Consider the following 22,888-nt stretch of genomic DNA (forward strand, 5'->3'; position numbering starts at 1 on the left):
ATTGTACTTATTATCTGAAATCGTAAGTAAACGCTGAAAATAAAAATTACTTCTTAGATTCCTATTTAAATTATAATTACTGTAATGATCCTCAAAGAATCATAGCAACAAATTTGTAGGTAAAATTGAGACCGGACATATCTTTCAGACCAAAGAATCTATCTTTATATGGTATATATAATTGATAGACACTTATTGCTAGAGTAATTTGATCAAGAGAAGACCTAGGTTGATCCTAAGACTACCCTGTTGCCTTCCACTTCATAAAGCATCCTGAACTTTCTCAAAGAAGGTAAATGGGCATATCGATCAACTAACTACAAACTTTTAAATATTTCCTAAAGTAGCCTCTACCGCACTCTATTTAGTCCTTCGTAGAACTTTCTACGACGTACCTTCTATTAAACTCCCGCAAAGGGAATTTGTCGTAAAATAAAATTCCTTTTCAAACATTTTACACAAAATTAATTCGAAATGTGAACACCTGTGACAGAGTTTTTAATTATAGAACGAATACAAAGTTGCAAGGACCGACTAATAGGTACGGGAATATTCGTGGCAAATGCGACCTGTCGCACAGTGTCGCGTACAGAGACTGGGCAGTTCTGGAAAATGCAGTTTCGTACAACAAAAAGTTATTGCGCGATTTCGACTTATTTTGAAACACCCCATTTGTAGCACGAATTACTTGTCTACTCCATAAACGTGAGTTGTTAGATGATTGTCGAGACATTTGTTAGACCTGGTACGAAGTTTGAGGATTCGAGGTTTGGGGAAATTACAAACGTTGAAACGAAGGTAGAAGAACCGGCGTAGAAAACTAAAACAATCCAAATCTGCAGTTCATAATTACGAGATAAATTCTAGAAATTGAAATTTCATCCTCTTTTATAAGTTAACTCATTTCATACCAATTACACGTAGATGAAGATATTACGATTGATCGATAATTTAAATACGTCGGTTGAAAGCTAAAAATTCAACTGTAAATTCTGGAATAAAGCGGCAAATCCTTTGATACGAAGTTGCGAGGACAAAATGGAACAAAGTTTCCTTACGCACCCTCGTCGTACAACTTTGACCTATATCCTCGTCGCATAATCACGTAAAAATGATTTTGACTAAAAATATACAAATTGTTCCCAAGGAACTACGTATGATTGAAGTTTCATTTATAAAAAAGGAACGACATTTTACACGCATCAAGCTAGTACCACTGACTATCCATGTCGTTATTCTTTTTATACATGTAGGTAACATTAGTAGCCTGAATGGAAAGTTCCTCGGCCATCAATAACCAATGTTGCGTGTTATAATACATATATGTTACAAGATTTTATTGCACATATGTAACTACAACAGCTTTACTACGCTATACGATAAAAAGACTATTGCAACGAGCTCTTGAATTCGTGTTTATACCAAGCTTGTATATGGTTTAGCCAATCAATAGAATAAGAATAGTAATAGAATAAGAAAGTAAGACGATAAATTTATACGTACTACGCACACAATAGCGTAAGAGTATAGTGCCTTATAGAAATAATCAAAGTATCTGATCATCCTGTTAACTAGAAAAAACAAAACGAATTAGCTTGATATATTATATAAAAAATTATACTATATAGATAAATTTATATTGTATTCATATTAGAATTGAAATCGACCTATTTGAAATTGGTTTGACTTTACATACTATATTAACTTTTAATTTCATGATTATAGAAATCTCTGAGAAATGTCTCGATTAACAGGTTAAAAGTAGCACTGTATTCTTTTGAATTGTTATAATTTGATCCGTGCATTGAACATCGACTATTTTAAACATCGTTTGCATATAATCTCTTTGATGATTCATTGGAATGCAGGGACCACGCGGATCGGATTTTTAGTGCTGTTCAACTTATTGTTCGGAACAAATGCCGTGCACGTTCTACAGCAACGCACAAGTGCTTGTGTTATGAGTGTGTCGCGGTTTAGTCTTCATGGAACCAAAGTTGCATTATAATGACATACCGTGTATTATAATGTTATTAGATCTCTTTATGACTAACAGGATAATCCAGATAGTGTGCAACATATGAACTTCGATTTAAATTAATACGTTTGCAATAGAAACTCATGAGTCATACTGTCGATCAAATATATTTTTCATGCTAGATATGAAAATAAAGCAATTAAGTTTTATAATTAGCATTACATTAAGCGAGAAATAAGGTAACTTCATTTTGTACAATTTACATATCCTTGTAACACGTGGGTGGATAATTCCTTATCTGAGAAATAAATCTACGTGAAAAACAAAAATAATTCTGTTACTTATATTTGTTAAAACTTGAAGTTAAATCTTAAGAAGTGAGCAAAACGGGGACAATAAATTCGCTTTCGAATCGGTTGGATGCATTCGCGCGTGCAGAAAAATTCCTCGAGAGTACGGTCACTCGTACGAAAAGGTCGACTTTCCTTTTTGCGGTATCGAGATTGTATGCTGTAAAACGATACGAATTGATTGCAGCAATGACATTCGACTATCGTTGCGGCGCGGCGCGCGGCATGAGCTCCAGGGGAAACCGAGATATTGGCCTCGAAGAGGTTAAAATTTTCGAAGGCAGGGTATATCGGAAAAAGGAGACACTTCATTACCGCGTCACGCTATCGACTCCATATAATACTAGTTCTCTCTTATCCTCTACGTGACTCAATTTACTCGCGCGATTGCGGTTCTATTACCCGGCGAGCGACCGTCGCGCTTGTTAGAATCAGGCGTTAGAAGTTTCTTCGTCTCGGACATTAACTTCCTCGAAATGAAATTCCGGTGAAAACTACTATACGAAATGCTACTTTCCGCGATTTCTCTAAATTAGGAGATTGCCGGTAGGAAAATATACCGAAACTTTTTGTAAAGTTTATTCCGTTTAGAACTTTTGTAATGGTCTTTAAATGGTTATGTGCGATTTTTAAATGATATAGGAGAGAAATTAATGGTAATTGCACCACGTGCTTTATTTCGAACATAATGATGTTCCTAATTATTTAGATTTGTGCAAATATATAGAATTAATTATTTTCGGGAACATTTTATCTTTCTTACACAGTATCTATATATATATATATATAAGAACAATCTTTTGAATAAAATTGTATGTTGGAAGTGTACAAGAAGCTTGTGCTTTGAATCGTATCTATATATTAAAGGAAACACCAATTTAGCTTTAATTTACGATGTCTAATTGTTATTTCATTTGGTTACAAATTAGCCTACACAGAATTGTTTAATTAGTGTCGTACGATATTACATGGCATCAGTATGAAGAGATTTAATCATTATACGTCATACTATCTATCGTGTAACCTATTTTATGAACGACACAAGTTATTTAGCACAGCGCACCTTCCAAGGAATTAACATAACTCACATCAATCGATTCAAATTAACTTCCATCTTATTCATTCCCTTTCCAATACTCTTATATAATGAAATACAATCACATTCCAGCATAGTTATGTATAACCAATATCGATTTCGACATAAAATAATTGCTGTAAGTGCGTTACTCTAATGTTAGATCGATCGTACACTCGTGCACAAACGTCTTCGGACAGTAGTTACATTTGCCCTAAATTTGGGAAGAAACGAAATCATTCGAATGTACGAAGTAATCATATTTTATTATATGTGTCAAATTCTTTGTTTCATTATTAGGAAGACGAAAAATCTTCAAAAATGAGAGAATTTGTTAATCTTTAGATCAATGTGGTCAATACAACCAATTCGTAATTTTTCATAGAAATTTTATAGACTTAGAATGATACATTTCTCTAGAATACATAAGTAAAATCGCCTTATATATATTTTTTATGATTTCGTTGAGTCAAACCGTCTGATAAGTTTTGTACTTTAATTTGTAATTCCGTGTAGTATTAATCTTCATAACCAAACGTTATATACTTTTTCTTCTTTTCGCAAATACCCCATAATTTCTTGCTGTTCTCTGCCTATTAATAACAGCACCTGTTCTTAGACCTTCAGGCGAGACTAGATGATTCAGTTCTAAAACAAAGAAAATTCTGTAACAACTGTGTCTTCTACAAATTCGCGGTTTTGTCATCGTAAAACGTTCGCTATTAACATGTTTACGAGACGGGCTCTTGGACGTTTGCATTTCCACCGGCTGCCATGCGTCGATTGATATTTATCTCGTACGCGGATCAATTTGCGCGAACGATTGCGCTTACGGTTACAATGCAAGCGAATCGAATGTATGTTCGCTGGAAACGGTAAACTCGATGGAACACGGAGCCTCCCAGCAATCGGGGCTTCGGTCTTTCGAGCGAATGAGAGTGCATCGCAAGCGCCGCGCCGATCGCTAATTCGAATTCAAATCACGTCCCTCGCTCCGTACGTCTACGCACTGCCATTAAGTTGTGTACAGGTAACCGGTGCCGGTCGAATCGAAACATACTGTTCACCGACTTCCAAAGAAATTTTATTGTACAGGTGATTTGGTTTCGTTTATTCAACTGTCCTTGTTTTAGGTTGGAGTACTTAAATATATTTTACTTTGTTAAATTTTCTTTGTGATGTGAGTTGTCCTTTTATTGAAAATAGTTCCGAATATCCGAATTAACGAACGGTTCTGTAATGTACTAAAATCAACCAAAATAAATAAGTACCTGTCCTGGATTTTGGGCACATTTTCTAAAAACTCAGAACGTTTCAGTAAAAAGTATTAAGTTTGAACATAAATAGTCTAGCTGCGGGATATAAGAATATGTTTGCTTATCGAGGAGCTAATACCACTAATATCTAATAGTGAGAATACTCTTCGGATGTGAATGTCGTGGGATAAAAAGTTGAAAGAAGCGAAAATTTAACAAACTAAAAATATTCTATTGGAAGATTAAAAATGTTGAAGCTTAAGAAATTGAAAAATTCGCAACATTCAAGAACGTTCCTTTTCAATGATCAGCGCAAGTATCCGCTTAAAATAGTTTTGCTCCGTTTTGATTTTGAAATCGTTAACGAGGAACACTATGAGCATGCAAAAATATTTATGCACTTCTAACACGCTTCGTATAAACTTTGTCCCGAGATGTAGATCATATCAATCAGTTGACGCATAGATAATTTTAAAGCACACGTCCCGCCACACGAATGAATGGCGCTGCATAAGTAAATGGTTGAATGAACGGAAAGAACGAGTGCCAAGTGCGAAAACAAGAATGGAAGTGTGTTCCTTACCCAAGCTACATATAAGCTGCTCTTATGCACACTGTTTACATCTCTGCCGTAATCTGTATAAACTGTGTGTTCTGTCTATGACGGTGAGCTTCTGCGGTGAGATACTTCGAGAGAAAATTTTCGAGAACTCGGTCAATGTACTTTAGTGACCTCGATTAATTTTTGTACTCCGCCATGAGCTCATTTAAATATTTATTTTTATTCAGCGTATGTTTTACCCGATACATTGGCATATGTAAAATGCTATTGTATAGATCGAAAAATAGTCGGTTAATTAATTTTTTATACCTGTTGATATTATTTTACAACTCACGAAAAACATGATAATTCGTAGAGATATGGCAAATAAAGCGAAATCTCTCATCCTGAGTTTATAAGCGTACATTTTTAAACTACAATACATTTTTAATTCCGTACACGGCATGCATGTTGCACTTTGCGAAATTTTTATCCGTTAACATTACATAATCCACGTCCAAGATAATTTTATTAAAGCTTAATCCACGTTTATGAAGAGCATTATTCTCTTGCTTGTATGCATTTTTATAATAACAAAATAACCTTCTATCTACATACAACGTATCTAAAATTCAACTCAAACAAGGCATCTCATACAATAACGATTGCCGAATAAATGATTCCTGTATGGTATTTATGATGTTATGGTAATCGGTATTACGTATAATATGCATGACAAAAAATGAACGATAGGAATAAAGGATATAAATTTTACGATGTAATATTTGCTGCAGAATAAACTTCGTGGCAATAACGCTGAAATCCGAGATTACGTTAACAGCTGACCGATATTCGCGAATTTAACATGGTGTTTTGTCTCGCGGGCAGATCGTGAAAGCAACTCGTGATAAGATCGCGCGATAAAAGTACCATTTAACGAAAACGAAAGGTGACGTTATCGGTGACAACGTTATCATATTACCAGGCGTTATTCACCTCGTTGGTCACGAAATACGTGACTATACTTTTATACATATCGACTGTCAGATTACGAAACTCCATTCTAGTAGAACAAGATTCTAAGAATCGATAGGTGATAGTATTGTGGATTACGTGATCAGAGAGAGAAACTAGAGGAAACGGAAAAGGCAAATAAAAAAAGGGCATTTAAGTACAATTCCATTCATATCGCTTTGATAAAATTTCTACGTAAATTAAAAATTTTATTTCTCCATATAACGTAGGATGAATTAACAGTTGGTTGGTTAAGATGGATGGTGAAATAGTTTCGAGAAAATATAACGTGTCATTAGCTTTTGCGCAAGCAAGTTGTGGACGAAATAAAATTCACGTTCAACGGAACTAAAGCTGATTTCCATCGATTCTGGACATAGAATTATCTCCCAGCTTTACCTAATCCCGTGATTGCAGCGAAGAGAATAATTTATCCACTTTGGAAGCACTTGGTACACCGACTATTTAGCTAGCCGTGGGAAAGACTCGAGAAACGACGTAACGTTAGTACTAAGACCTGTTATACATTGTAGCCACTTAACGACCATCCTAACAGCTGTCTTAGCGGCTGTCATTAGCAAGCTTGGTCCTCTTTCGCCAAACATGGTAGTTCATCCCGCAAGGTGAGAGCAATTCCCGTGCCTTTCGATTGTTCAGGCTGAAAATGCAAATGATAAGATCTTGCCACTTACAGTACTTCGACGATACAAACAATAAAATTAATTATTAAATGATGCAACGAGTGCCCGTTGATGTTCTATAACATTCGATAAATGCATAAAATGGTTATTAACAATGAAATTATAAACGAGTAAGGTGTGAAACTTGTATTCAGGAATCTTTGTAATACAGAGACAAAAGCGGAAATATTATCTGGAGAATATGTTCCTTACATCAAGATAGAGAGCGATTTTTATCGTCTTGCTGACGTAGAAAATCCTATTCTTACTCGCGATAATACGTATCCAAACATTTCAACGTCCGAATTACAGAAACAAAGAATTCAGACGTATCATTCTATTTTATTCACTGGGCTCCATAGAATTATGTATCTCCCGCATCAGCATTTTCCAGGAGATTCTATTTTCCACGTGATACTTTTTTGAAGAAACACGTGAAAAGTCATAGAACGTAAAATTCCAAATATCATATACAATGTAGATATCTAAATATCTACAGCTAGAAATTTATCTACATTTATAAATTAGGTAAATATTTGTGTTTCAAGTAATATATTTATTTAAAAGATAAAATATGTTCTATTGTATGGCTAGCACATATCCTAACATGGATCTTTGTATATTTATAATTTATAGGAGATTTAAATGTGCAAAAATATGAAGAGTGTATACATGCTCTTCATATTTTATCATACTATGTACTCTTCATATTTAATCGTACTATATCATAGATATAGTATGAAAAAGTGTACAGTACCCAAAGTACAGTACAGTTGCTCGTCGTAATATGTAGAGGATGAAACGAATTTCTATTTAGATTCGATCTGTGAGCGTTTACAAAATTGAACTTGCATGAAAATCTACAAGATGCAAAAAGAAATCAATGAACTTATCAAAGCTTTCTCTACATATTCCCACGTACTCATTTGTTAATTGTATAGTAGTTTAGTTGCTTTAGTTTATACTACAGTTACATTGAATTAATTTACGATAAAACTTGTAAATGGATATCGCTAATAGCTCCTGCTTTCACTGTATTCATGAGCAAAAGGGCTAGCTCCCAAGGGTTTCAATTTTCTCGGGAATCTCGCGCCTTCAGTTGTGACGAGCCTGGAGTGCTAGGAGTATCGATCCCGCAGGAATCGCGTATGCGCGCATCAGGTCTTCCCAACGTAGATAAACATACGATATAATAAATAAATATTAGACAATAATTTCGAGCGAAACAACCCACTTGCCTCTAATTGTAATCTTGACGAATTGTGAACCCTACAGCGTAAAGTTCACGAATGGTCAATAATTTTAAACCAATTTCAAATTACGCAATAATTAAAATGTTTACCATACAGGAATAGAAAGAGAAATAATTAAATCTGTCTATTTATTTCAGTAAGATCCGTTTTGATTGTCTTTCGTGCTTTATATAAAGAATGGTTATAAAGAATGGTTATAAAGAATTAATAGTATTGACCCTAGTAATAAACTTCTAAATACTATCATTCTAAAAAGAAAGTATCGTAAAAAAACGCACTATACGTAGTGGGTTAAGCAGAGAAACAGACCAGCGAAAAAGGATGTTAAGGTTTAGGTGGATTGAACAATATGCGGAGAAATTAGAGAGACATTAATGGTATGATGAATAGTACTTCTATATAAATTAGTGACTTTCGACAACAACACGAGGCAAAAAATTTTTTAGGGGGAATATAAGTGATAGCTAAAGGGGAGTTCTTATGAGAGGACACTTGAAAACGTCTGTCCGTATTCGTTCCTGCTTTTTTAACAGACAAGGAGGAAAAAAACTCTATCAAAGACTCGTTTGAATTACACTTTGGTTAATTTAGTCTAATAAATAATACAGAATAAAGTACATGTGAAGAAATATATTTTTCACTTGTCTTTTTCTTAAATCTCATAATATTTGGTCATTATTATTTTACTGGAATTTAAGTCGATATAATGAAAACGTCAATTTGTATTACGTCTTTACTTCGTTTTCCCTTTATTCTTGGAAGATTAACATAGAATATAAATTATCGGAGAACGAGGGGAATAAAAAATACGAAATAATGAATATTGTTTCTGAAACTTTCGACGACACGAATTATTATCGAGGAAAAGATGGTTTCAATTAAGAAATAATTCTGAAATAACGAATCTAGAAACAGTTGATATTTGCTGCAGATACGTACAAGCTAAGAAATCTTTCTTCCTCGCTTTTTACGCAAGCATCGTTTGCCAACTTTCGTGGCGCACAATGAAAGCAGCTGGCTCATTTCGTGGTCCATTTATTCCCTATAAAAACTTGAAAATCCAAGTCTCCCCAGAAATATATATTTCAAAGGAACTGTCTTCAATTTATACTGTTCATTTAATATAATCCTTGATAAAAGATAAAATTTTTAATTCCATCAAAAATTCTTTTCAAATTTCTCCCCAAAAGGAAAGTACATTAATTATCCAAATGAATATACATTTTAATATTAACGATGTTCACGTGAAACTGGAACATTATTCATTCGATATAATATACCTCTCATACTCTCGTAAAGCTCATTGTTCATTCATACTCATGAAATATGTACTATAAATATGATTAATTTTGTAGCATTCATTGTTATTGGAAGTTTACGTAGCTTAGGGGCATCAATTGCGGAGATTTCTAAATAGACGATTCATAAGACAAAACGACATCGGAAGTTTTAGTTTCAGATTCTCAATATTATGTATGTTTGATTGATAATTGTAATATATTCCGTGTAACGTTGTTTTTTGTTCTGTATTTACAAAATAGATTAAAAGTTCATAATAATTTTACTAGTTTAACAGATTAATTGAATGGCTTATAAGTTATAAAATTCGCTTCTAAAATTTGGCTCGATGGTTACCGTATACGATGGTAATTTGTAATTTGTGACTTGTAAAGTTTCGCCAATGATACTGGTATAGATCGACGGAAACTATAGGCATCATAGATTTTCAGGAACCCCTTTAATCTTTATTACAAACACAGCTAACTATAAACCAACTGTAGGTAGGAATCTTTGAAGCATCAGAGTATAGGAAACTGGATACGAACATTAAAGTTCCTTCGACGAGGTCTATCTCTTAATTGAACCACCGCCAAGTTCAAACACCGCTAAATCGACGAGAAACGACGGGGAACCATGCTGGACGGAAGAACGATAGGAAGCAACGCATCGAAGGAACGAACACACTTTCTTGATGTTTCCACGGTCGGACTAAGGCGAGGCCGCGTTCAAAGCGGCCCTCTAACTTTCCCCATCGTCCGGCAAACAACGTAGACGTAGATGACGTGGTCGTGGAGAACGGATGGCGACGAATAAACTGGGAAAGAGGAAGAGGAAGAGGACGAAATGACTACTGGCCAGTCTGGTAAGAGGAAACTAATTCCGCACGCACAAAAGGATGGGCTCTTCCGCGTGGAAAGCAACGGGAGCAGAGTAAAAGAGGGAAGGGGACAAGGAAGAAATGCAGAGAGACGAAGAGAGCAGATTGAACCAGATAGAGTCAAAGGGATTCTCCTCCTTTCTTTCTCCTTCGCTCTCTTCCTATCTCGATGTCATTCGGCCGACGATTTACAGCTACACCGAGAAGCGATCGAAAGTGTTTTCCATGGGATTGTAAGCATCGAGAGACCCTTGAAAAGACTCCGGCAAAGATTAATCGGTTATGGAGATGCGTTATGAAATATGCATGCGATGGGTCTTGACATTCTGCAGCGAATATGTATGAAAGAGGGCCCTGACGATCGAAAGAAATTTGTACTACTACGTTAACCGTTTATCGTGACTCGTTACGTTCGTGTACATCTTGCAGTGGTATTAAAGATGCTCGTGCGAAATAGGATCTTCGATTCATCGGAGGGTTCAAAGGCTCTTACGGGTCTAGAAAATATTATTACGCCGCGGATAAGTAATGATTACGAACTTTCGACGACGATTATAAATGCAGCTTGTTCAACGGCCGAATAATTCCACGCGATCGATCAATGCTCGAGTAATGAAGGTGTTGGGCGATTATGCGAGAATTTCACGTGCTGCCAGGGAAATAATTTTACTTGGCAGCGAAGAAAGCTATGAAACGTTGTAATATGCTGAGACTTGACAGGATATCGATGCGTTCGATTGGGCACCGTTTCCGCTGAACGTAAAAAAAGGAAAAGTAAAAGAATGATGGAACGTTGAAGGGGAGACATTTCGCGAGTATATCGTAGGAATAACGTAAGTGAAATAATTTGTGCAGAAAATTGGCTATTTTGTTTCGGATTTCTCTTCGTTTAAGATAAGTATGCTTTTACTTGGATAAGTTCATTAATCGAAGTACATATTGTATTATTTATCGAAATACACTGTTGGAATCGAGATACGATGTCTCCAGCACGATTTTCGGACAATATTGTTCTACATTTTGAAAAATTTCACAGGTCTGCCTTTTATTCGTTTTCGAAGCTGGTACTGTTGAAAGTCCAATGATAAATGGTTCTTTTATTACAATATTAATGTTACATACGACTTTGACCGCGGTGTAATTGAATTCTCATTTCTTGCGTATTCGCTGTACTATCGCAAAGAGAATACTGAAAAATGTCCAACGCTATTTCAAATAAGAGATACATAAAACGAAGAAACATAAATCGACATTCACATCGTAAGCACATGATAGATGTACTTTGTAATACGATCGAGATGAAAAATCTGAACGTTTCACACGAGGTACTCGGAAACCAAGCTGATCAACTTTCCATTTTCTAGAAATTTCCTATTTTCACTACAATCATACATAATTACTCTATAATACTTCAGAAACAAAATGAGTAGACTTGATAGAATCAATAACTCATATACGCTGTATCATAATCTGATATTCTGAAACTAATTTCTGCCATTAATATTAACGCCCTATTTGTATAAAATATTTAGGTTTAAACTTATACTGCTAAGAGCACATTCAAAATAAAATAAACTGGAAAGATTAAATTAACGTTTTTTGGCAAAAGAAAAGGCTGGAATTCGCAATAAAATAGTATAAATCTCTTGATATCTGAAAGGGAATGAATACGAATGAAAAGTTTGATGCAGAAAGTTTTGATTAATGGGAGCGGAGAGAAGGTTGCGATTAAAAGCGATTAGCGAAAAGCCTCGACAGAGAATCACATTGATCACCGAGGATACACTGAACGCATTTGAGGAAGAACGGTTTAGTTCGAACCGCTTTTGCGGTCGTGGCGGTAGAACCCGATTTAGCAAACGACCACACGTACGCACTGTCAATGACTGTTTATGGCCACCTACGATTGCCTGACTGCACATTCGTGCTCGACCCAATACCTGAGAAAAAAACCAATGAAAACTGCAATGCAGCTTTCCGACTAGTATGCGTTTATTGCACCCTATACACGAATACAAACGAATCCACGCTTTCATGTATGCTTTATGTTCTTCTCGAACTGAACTACTCTCGTTTACTAACGAGCAATAATTCATGAAACACAGTCATCTGCGTAAGTATTTGAACATTTTCAATGGAGAAATTTTAGATATATATTACGTGTGCTATATAAATATTTTATTTTGGAATATCACTGACGTATTGGTACAGTTTAGAACGAAAATGTATATACGGTAAAAATTACAAGATATTTAATGCAAACATATATTCTCAAAAATCGGTATGAATTAATTAAATATTTAATAAAGAAACACCTATATAAGTTAAAAATATAAAAGCAACGAAGATGTGTAATAGCTGATAAGACGGTATTGTAACACTTGTAACACTTATAATTGTTACGAATATATTGTGTGTATTATATAAACTTAGCAATCTAGATCAGTTATCACGTAGCTATCAATTATTACGAACGGAAGTGTACAGTTCCAGTTTTGCTTCAGACTTTATTAGCACATATAATGACGATAGTGGTGCCTCGTTACAGCGTTAATGAAATTCCAAAATACACGCATAAACTTCCGTATCACTTTATATCACGCTTTAATTCCTTCGAAATATTTAAAACGCGTAAAATTTCCCACACGTAGGTGTACTACTCGACTATTACACCAGTTTGTTGGCGTCCTTTCCCTCACACTCAAGGATACCCCTCGACTCCTTCTCGAGCACCTACGCAAAGAAGGGTTCTTCGTTAAGCCATCTCTCCCCAAACCTCTTCACCGCAACCCTAAACGCAAAATTTTTCGAGACCCGTTGAAATTAAAGCCGCGCCAGAGGGAGAGAAACGGAAGCTACATGAAATACTACGCAACATCAACCACGCCACGACTCGAAACTATCAGAATATTCGCTTACTTTTGGCAAGATTTATCCGATACTTAGATAAGATAGGGTTATCTGAGCCGTATAAAGGTCAACACCTTAAAATCCAATCTTGAACTTTGCACGGAATAATTAAACTTGTTGTATACCTATTGCGAGACATGGTTAATTTAGTAATGTAGTTGAACTACACGTCGCGAACGCATACAAATTTTCAGTTGATAGTTATAACGAAAGAATGAGAAGATATGGTATATTTTAAGTTTATAGAAGGAAGACACGTCGAAAAGGGGAAAAACAGTGGAATAATCCTACGATAGGGTTATTTGAGTTAGGAGGCAGATATTATGTGAGAAGTAATAAAACAAACAACAAAATAAAGTAACATAGAAAGACTGCTGAATTATAATAATTACGACTGAGAATATTAACATCAATTGGACGTACTTTCCTTTTGATGAGTAGATGTTATATTCCCGTAGAAAATTATGACCAGCGACCCGTGTCGTACACGACACATTTCACTGTTTTATCACGCTACTAGTAACGAGTTAAACAGTCTGTTTCCAAACGTAGATGGCTTAGAAATTCTTCGTAACTTAATTTACAACTACCTCCTTGTTATTGCAGACGCTTCAATCTCCGTGAAGATTTAATCAAAATTTTGTGCGCGAATCAATAATCTTCCAGTATTACGATCCCCGGGCGGTCCGTGTCGCACTACACAGCAACGTTTACAATCGATAATCTGTCAGAGAAAGTTGGACTACGCATCAACGTATACCTAATGGAAAACGCTAATTAACTGGTTAATAATAATATCGCTATCAGAGCATCGTTGAAGAGAGTGAGTGAGAAAGAGATAAAGAAAGAGAGAGAGAGAGAGAAAGAGAGAGAGAGAGAGAGAGAGAGAGAAATGAACGTGATATCGTTCTCCAGCAGCGATATTTCGAGAGGAACATCCGACGCAATGGACGTGACGAGCCAGCGTATTTAAGCGTGATTAAGCTCAGCAATATCGGGCTTTCGGACACAAAGGGAATTTCACTTGCCATGGCTACCCCTCTAACCGACATCGCCGTAGAGTGCCGTAACCATAACGTTAATTAACGTTCGTTAAAAAAGACCGTAGGGCTCCTTTGGTGTCTTCGAATTGTTCGAATCGCTCTTTCGCTGGATTTCATCTGTCGCAAGGTTTCATAGGGTTTCCTTTGAATGTCCTATTTGTGATGTTGATAGGTATCCTGAGATGATGATATTAAAGGTGAACCGTGTAGGAATTCATGTTGAAAATAATATTCTATCTTTGATTAATACTAGAATGTACGCAATGTATTGCATGTACCTAAAATTGCACGACGAAAGTAAGTAAGAATGACAAATACACAGGGTGGCTCATGCAAATGAACTAAGCTACGGCTCTGAGATGATGCAGACAGAAAGAATATTTCATCGGACAAAATTAAATGTCAAGTGTATTTTATAAAATGGAGCTATAAATCTGCTAATATCTCGATCGATGCATCTTTTCCTGCTTCGTAAGAAAGTAATTAACGCAGTTATGTCGAAAATTGATTGGTTTACAAACTATTTTATCTTTAATTTTGTAGAATTTATCATATAAATGACAAGGGAAACATAAACGCAGGAGCTCTACATTAATCATCTTCTTATCTTAATAACAGCCAACGTTAATTTTATCTGAAATATATATACATCTAATATTTAACTAGGAAAGGGATTTCCGGCATACTTTGAATATTCTTTTTATCGAATTAATCACTTGTCAAACCATGTTTTCCAAACTATAAGTTTGTTCAACTTCATCGTTTTCAAAGAAACTAAACCATAAGTCTTATCTTCCAAAATTTCCAACTCGATAATTTCCAATAACTATGATCGGTTTATATCGGGCTATATAATACTCAGTCGCTAACATATACCAAATAATTTCTTGTGAAATTTGTAGGAGACAAAGCCGAGGGAAAAATATCTGGTAAACACTGGTAAAAGTAATGTCTCTTGTTTATCAATATCGAAGGAGAAAATGTAAATCCATCAAAGGGGCAAGGTATCTTAATATCTTGGTCTTCGATTCGATTCGTGTGTCAAAGGACCGTGTGACAAAGTCAATGAGAATAGATCACTCAGATTCTCCCGTTATCCTTGATCAGAGCGTTTGTCTCACATAGTCCCGCAGAGGTTAGCGAAGACCGTGGAAATTCCCCGTGTGGATGATGTTACGGAAATACCAACCAGAAGCTGTCGAAACGGATCATCTTCGAGCTGAACCCAAATCCGGACAACTGGAATTAGTCGTCGTTAACCTTTTCCCGAACTCATGAACTCGATAATGCTTTCAATCAAGTTTCTGCTGCAATCCTCTGCAGCTGGTCAGTTTTCGATGAATGAAATGCTGGTTTTTTGTTTTTCGATCATGTACTTGATATCGAATCGATAAATCAAACGAGATAGAGAATAATTCGAGAGTTTGCTGGAGTGTTCTAATGTTACGAACCATTATAATTAACAATTCGAATGAATGTGATATAAAAAAGAATACACACACCATGTACTGACTCTTAGTATATATCTGATACGGTGAAAATGAACAACTAAAAGTAAACATCACAATGTTACGAAAAACACCTATATGTTGTTAGTAATTGCAAACAATAAGAACTGCTAATTCCAGCGTTAAAGAACAAATTTCAGAATAATTCAAATACAAAAATACACTAGAAAATATGCTCGGCACCTACATTTTTACCATACAGGTAGGTCCCTTTTATCAGAAAGTTCCTCAATTCTAATAAGAAGGTAGGTAACTATTTCTGCTTAACTTGAAAAATAGTAAAGAATTTTACATTATTCTGTCTGTGTCAAATATTAAAAATTCTGTTGAATAGTACGTAATAGCAAATTAATTAAAATAACTTGTGTTTATGTTACAGGAATCGTGAGTGAGTTAATGGAAATGGTAAACGAAAAATAAAATGCAAAGCAAAAAGGATGCACCGTTGCGATGAATAAAAGATACGCTCGGTATACAGAATATTCCAAAAGTGAAGAGTAAATATTAAAAAAGAGATATTTGAAAAAAACTGTAATGCGAGACAACAAAGGGAAATTTATTTCTGACGAGAGAACGATGTCAACGAAACGAAATAAATGAAAATTTCACGATGAAATTATTCAGGATGAGAGTTTTGCAAACATAATAGAACAGAATAAAATGCAGTTCGTTATGATAACAGTACTAATTCAACCGTTAAGTGATCGCATATATACTCTGGCCACTAAATTGGAATCTCCATTCTGTGTCTTTGATTCAAAGCCATACTCGACCACTGTGTGGTTTATCGTACCTCGTAAACACTTTCGAGAGCCACGAACACGCATATCCATGCACGCATTTATTATGAGCGTGTAAACACACACGTCACTGCGTGCATCCACTCAAGCTTGGCTTTCGAACATCGACAATATGATCGTGATGCTTGTCCCGTGACAAACACCGCGAAATGCTATTGGATTTACATTCGATCTGGATCGGTGCAACCAGTTCCTCGCTTTGATTGCGTGCAGTTCGATTGTCTCCGACAATATACGTTTCGTAAATCTATCATCGCATCAATTAATGGTTCTTAATTGCAATGAAGTATACTTCATGGCTTCTGATTCGGTTGTGGAATCATAGAATGCACGAAATCGTCGGGTAATAAGCTCTATATCGTAGTCATCGATAGTTCGAATACCATAATAAACGCATGACAGTGATTAAAAATTCTCATTTTTCAAAATTGACTATGAAATATCAGATCTACGGCTATTTCGTCAAAAAGAATTCCTACTGGTATTAAACTACTTTTCCAACGTATCGTAAATGAAACTTTACGCGACTAAAGCCAATAAACGAGATGACGAACAATCGTTCGACAGAGGAATTTTCTAGACAGCACATTTCCGCCAGCTTCCGCCGGCGACGTCATTTCGTTATGAACATCTTTTATGATCGTGCCCCATAAATCGTGTTCGCGTCAACGAGAATAGGAAGGAAGAAGGAGGACATGTTGCCTATAGGAGGGAGAGCCAAATTCGTTGGTGACATAAGTGCAATCACGTCGATTAAACGAATTCGCGCCGGGGTTCGTCATTTAGGACATCTTTAGATTGATGTTTCACGAGCTGCTCTGTGGGCGAAACTCTTGTTGCAGAAATAAAATTTTGCGGCTGAATATACCATTAATATATCAGTGAATAATATCATTAGCACAACGAATACTAACGATAACATTTAGAACTTCTTTCTGCTTATATTATAGCAAAACGTAAGCCCCTATCACTTTGCATTCGTTCTTAGCTATCTAACGTAGCTGACTATCGATTTAGTAATTTAGTAACCGCGATGTTCTATGCAAACAAATAGAGCTAGCCACATGAATCCGCAGGAAGCAACGAAAACAAATAGCACCGCGGTAGAGCTTTCTAACGAGTCGACGGTAGATAATTGAAAGAAGGCCATCAATTCCCGTGCGACGAGATTAAACTCGGCAAGATTCATGTTCAACAGTATCCCACACGTCCAGCCATCATTATTAATCCCGTATCAATCGATCCACCTCGTTTCTTCTTATTAGTGTAAGGCAACAGGGATGATTCGTGGTTTTCATCTGTGGTTTCGACGATCGGTTAGAGACACCGATGCAACACGATGATTTTGATCCAAACCATCTGAGGATGGGATTTCATATAAGCGCCAGGCGCATACGTCTGATACAGTAGATTATAGGCAGCCACCGAAAAAAATAGTTATTAATATTACTTGTAACCATCACCTAGTATTAATAGGAACGTTAAAAATGGTTAAAAAGCACCTAAAAAGTTTGTCATATTGGCTCACTGGTAAGCGAAAACTTTTTCCTCGCTGCCGCCGAAGCGAAATCACATTGCTGTTGATTGTGAATTTTATATTATATATTTTGCTATGGAAAATGTTATTTGAATCACTCTCATTGTTGGAAATTTACTAACCTATGAAATTCAAGTTGTTTTAATCATCCTGAAGCATGTGGTAACACAGATCACCGATGACCACCGTGGAAGTCAACGTGTTAATCGGACCAACACGCCGAAACAGCATGGGTTACTGAGACTCGAAGGTCTCTGGTGGTCCCTACGCAACTATGACTCATCGAACTACTCATCCATCGTGCGTGGTGCCCGTACCATGGAGTCGTATTTGCAGTCACGATCCACCGCGTTCGTAATTGTGACCTGAGCGTGCCTGAGGACACGCGACTGCACGCCCACACCAGTCAAACGTACACACGCACGAATGAAGTTGAAATTCCTACGTGGGAAATAACGAAACGTGCCAAGGACGTGGTGAATTATTCGACCAAATTCAAAGGGATATCGTGTATGATTCACGTGTTGGACGCGTCTGTGTGAATTTGCACGTCGTTTTGAGAAAATCGAGTATCGATTCGTCGTTGTGAAACGGTGGTTTTCCGACGTCCTTACTTCGATAATAGTTCCCAACGTAGCTGGGTCAGATGGTTCTAATTAAGGAACTTTATCTGGATAGTAGTAATTGGAACATTACGAGCCCGTATATTTCAATTAGCGAACGCCACGAACACCCCTGGCCGCCCTTGGATTAATTATTATTACTCGAGGAATCGGTAATTAATACTTGGACATATCGACGGAAATGATATCGAAGGGTCGATAACTCCATCATTGGGAATACGAGACGAATCACGAATGATTAAATACTATCTGATTCCATAATTTACGCGAGAATATCGGACTAACGTTCTAACGTTCTAACGATCTTCTAATTAGATTTTGTATTCTCATGAGTAAGCTAAAGGGACATTAAACATTTGAATTATAATACAAATTATAACACGAATTTCTTTAGCTTCCTTGGCGCTTCAAACTTCCAATTAATTCTCCGTGGTTTCGCTTTTCGATCATATATTCTTGCAATTACATTAACGCATCGATCATTATATTTGTATTGACCATTCGTGCAAACCGAATTCAATTACTTTTAGTAATCAATAATCAAATAGGTAAATACATCGATATAATTTGATATATGATTTTATACTATACTGCGCGTTATGTTCGATAAAATATATGTAGTATTATAATGTTATATTAAAATAAAATATATCTATGAAAATACATATATTGCCAGCTATTTTGGCCAGATATTGTAATATGTAGTTCTATCGACCTCAAATATATTAACTCCTTGCACTCTGACGTTAGCACAGCGACATTGATAGTATCTCTTTTTCAGCTTTATTTTCGCCGAGACAAAATCGGAAAGGTGAATAAGGCCACTGTGTAAATAAAAATTCATAGATATATAGAAACAGTTTCTCTCTTGAGGAAAACAAAATGTTCAGTTTTCACATAAGTATACTTATCAATCTTATAAAAAGTGTTAAGCATTCCAGTTTACTAAATAAATTCCATTGACCAAACAATTTCTGTTTGCACCTATTTACCTCAAAAAAAGGCTTATCCCGATTGAATCAACATACGGTCCTCTACCAGCAAATGGATTTTTCGATGCATTTCGATGTATTCGCAGACATCAGTCAAAACGTTCAGACAAATGGACCACGTAATCGCAATGAAAACAGCGGTCCGCTTTTTCGTCTCATTGTCGAACAAGATAGCACTCGAGAGCGTTTCCGTAGGCTTTCCACGCGATGATTCATCCCGGGAAAAAGGGCTGGAAAGGCATTCCGCGGCATGAAAGAAGAAGGGGCGTACGCGTTCTTGCGTGTATGTCATTGCAGGGTCGTGGACCCTTGTCTACTTAAGGAAAAGGGCGAAGCAACCCCCTGTCATCGTCGTTGTGTATTATCCATCGAGCTTAAGCATCATAAAAGCTGCTGCCTCTGTTCATAAAATTTCACGAGAGAAATCGCGTCACCAGTGGAGGCGGCAAAAAAGCAGCGACGACGCGAGCAGCCACTTTGCGATTGAGCTTTAAAATGAGGGTAATAAAGGCACTCGTGTATCCCTCCCACTCTGCTGCTTCTCTATTCCTCCGTGATGTAACCTCGTCGACGAAATTGCGCGCTATCTGCGAAAAATTGTTTCAACGATGGATTAGTATTTTTAACGAGACTTTGCCTCCGGCAAAGTGTAAATTTGTATACTCTAACGAGTACTTGAAGGATACAAGATTAATTTAAATGATTTCAATTTCTTAAAAGCGTAGATACGTTTCGCTCGCAAGAACAGGAAATTCTCTCAAGACGATCATAAATCAGATTCTGCGAACATCTTCAAGTACGTGCTATATCTTGTTATATTTAAATTTCAAAGATCTAGTTAGTCCACAAAACGAATCATATAACATGGAACGAAGGACAGGACATAATATCATTCAGTGTAGTATTTTATGAGATAGTGTCCTCCTATCTACGCAATCATCCAAGGTTCCCTGCTGAACGTGGTCAATCGACTAAACCGTGATTCTATTTTTCTTGTTCGAGATTTCGTAAAATTAACGACCTTCTTCCTGACTGTCCTTTAACGCATATCGCATGTCTGGCTATAAATCATTACCGCAAATATCGGAATCCCTCGAATGAGGAGTAACGGATGCAATTCCAATAATGTAGTAGCATTGTGATCTGTCACGTGCTGGAAGAATCCATATCGAATCGGAAGGCTCGTATTTACCCAGGGAAGACACAAGAGCACTTCCTTCCTGTCGTACTACGTAATACGTAAATCGATACACTTACTTTTAGATAGCCTTCGGAGATATTGTTCCACACGGAGTCGTAAAGCAGCGTAGCCCGTAATCAGAGTCTATATATCTGGACATAATTCGCATAAATATTCAATGTGCGTCATAAAAACCAGTAACCCTCGATTCTTCGAATAAGATCGCAGTTGCGTCTATTATCACATGGAAAGAAGTGTGTGCAACAGGTCAGCCTAACTTATTGCACTTGATGGATTTGCTGTCCCAATCGGAAGAAACGAGTCCTTGTACTATGGATCTTTCGTATTACCGAATTCTCATATTATCATATTATCGAATTGTTTTCAATAACCGTAAACCAATCCAAATACAAACTGCATTAAAAAGTACAGAAAAATTCACTTGATTATAAAGTCGTAACGTACCTTACAATTACAAAGTTTTGCAAGGAAATAGATTTCAGCGAGTAAATTCACGCCGTACAATCCAATTTTCAAAGCTACCCTCGACTACATTGCAAATTAAAAACCGGCTATATAAACGAGAAGAGGACTACTCGAGGACGAGGCCTACGACGATCGTCGAAAGTATGAGCGAGAAAGGATGGGTGAAAGCGAGCGAGCCTGTTCAAGGATGGAAATTGAATTTCTCAGCTTCCACCTCGATCTTACCCCAATCCTTTCTGCTCCTATTTGCATCGCACGCTGTCCTGCCTTTACCGTGCCGTGTACACAAAAGTGTTGGAACGTACAGCGCGACACGATGTCTCACGAAATACGAAACGGAGGAAGACAGACGAAGAAAGAACGAAAACGGGGCTTGAGATCTACGCAGGGGTTTGAATGAAACACGAGGAACCGCTTTTAGTTTCTTTAAATATATACTCGGAATACGAATCAGCTCTATCGCACCCTTCCATTCGATGGTCCTTTTATTTCGCTCCATTTCATGGAAGGGTTGCGCGAATATGTAAACGGTCGTTGGTTTCCTGCGATCAAGGCAAACGGTGCATCGAGCGATGAGCAATCGTGTAATTGTAACGACTGGACTGCGGATTTTTAAAAAATACATAAAATATCCAAAGTATGGTGCTTTCTGTGATAACACTTGTGCTTATTTGGATTCTGTGAATTTTGGATCTTCGAATTTCTCGCAAAGGTATAAAGCATTGATTCCGCTTCAAGGGGGTTGTAACGATTTGTCGACAAAAGTATTATCGGCGTGTGGGAACGTGTAGAGTGGCCGTGAGGTATCATAAGGTAATCGATAAGGGTAATAATGGATGTCTGTAGCTAAAGATTACGGTAAACCGCTTTGAATGATGTACACGCGCGTACCTGGTTTAGGGAGATTGATGAAGATGTAAATTGTTGGGGATAGGACACAACCTGTGCATTCTACTCTGCGCCTGCTGCACGAAATGACGTGCTAATTTTACACTGACAAAGTTCAAGCGTCGACACGTTTCATGGGCAACTAAACTTCTTTACGATTATTTTTGTAAAAATATTCAACTTATAAATACTTTCTTTCTTTTTATATTAAAGTTAAGATTACAACCCCACATGTCTATAATGGTATTGGGCAATAAAAGTATCTATATTAAAATGCTTCTATGAATCAAAAACTTTTTGCGTATTTTTTATTTGTTGACTAATAATCATTGTTTTGCGTAAATGAGGTAAATGATAGACATACAGATAATATGGCTTATTTGAATTTCTAGAACTATCGTTATTTATTGGCAAGATTATACGCATTGCGTGTATTTTAAGAATTGTAGAAATATTTTTACTCGAAAGATGCGTTTAATCCGTCGTTTAATCAGCTTGCAAGCAGCTAGAGTAAAAATTTCAGTAAAAGAATAACGATAACAACTCCAACGGTAATATTTGATATCAATAACCTGAAAATCGTTATTTGCCCCAGTCGTGTGAAACGAAGTAATTT

General features: G+C 36.5%; 1 protein-coding gene across 2 annotated transcripts in view; it reads right to left on the minus strand.

Annotated features, from left to right (window-relative positions):
* The window catches only part of LOC126914992 (uncharacterized), a 649,115-nt gene that overhangs the window by 437,600 nt on the left and 188,627 nt on the right, over positions 1-22,888 (minus strand). The gene's annotated exons all lie outside the window — the stretch shown is intronic.

This window comes from Bombus affinis, chromosome 3 (genome assembly GCF_024516045.1).
Source record: "Bombus affinis isolate iyBomAffi1 chromosome 3, iyBomAffi1.2, whole genome shotgun sequence".
NCBI classification, from domain to species: Eukaryota; Metazoa; Arthropoda; class Insecta; order Hymenoptera; family Apidae; genus Bombus; species Bombus affinis.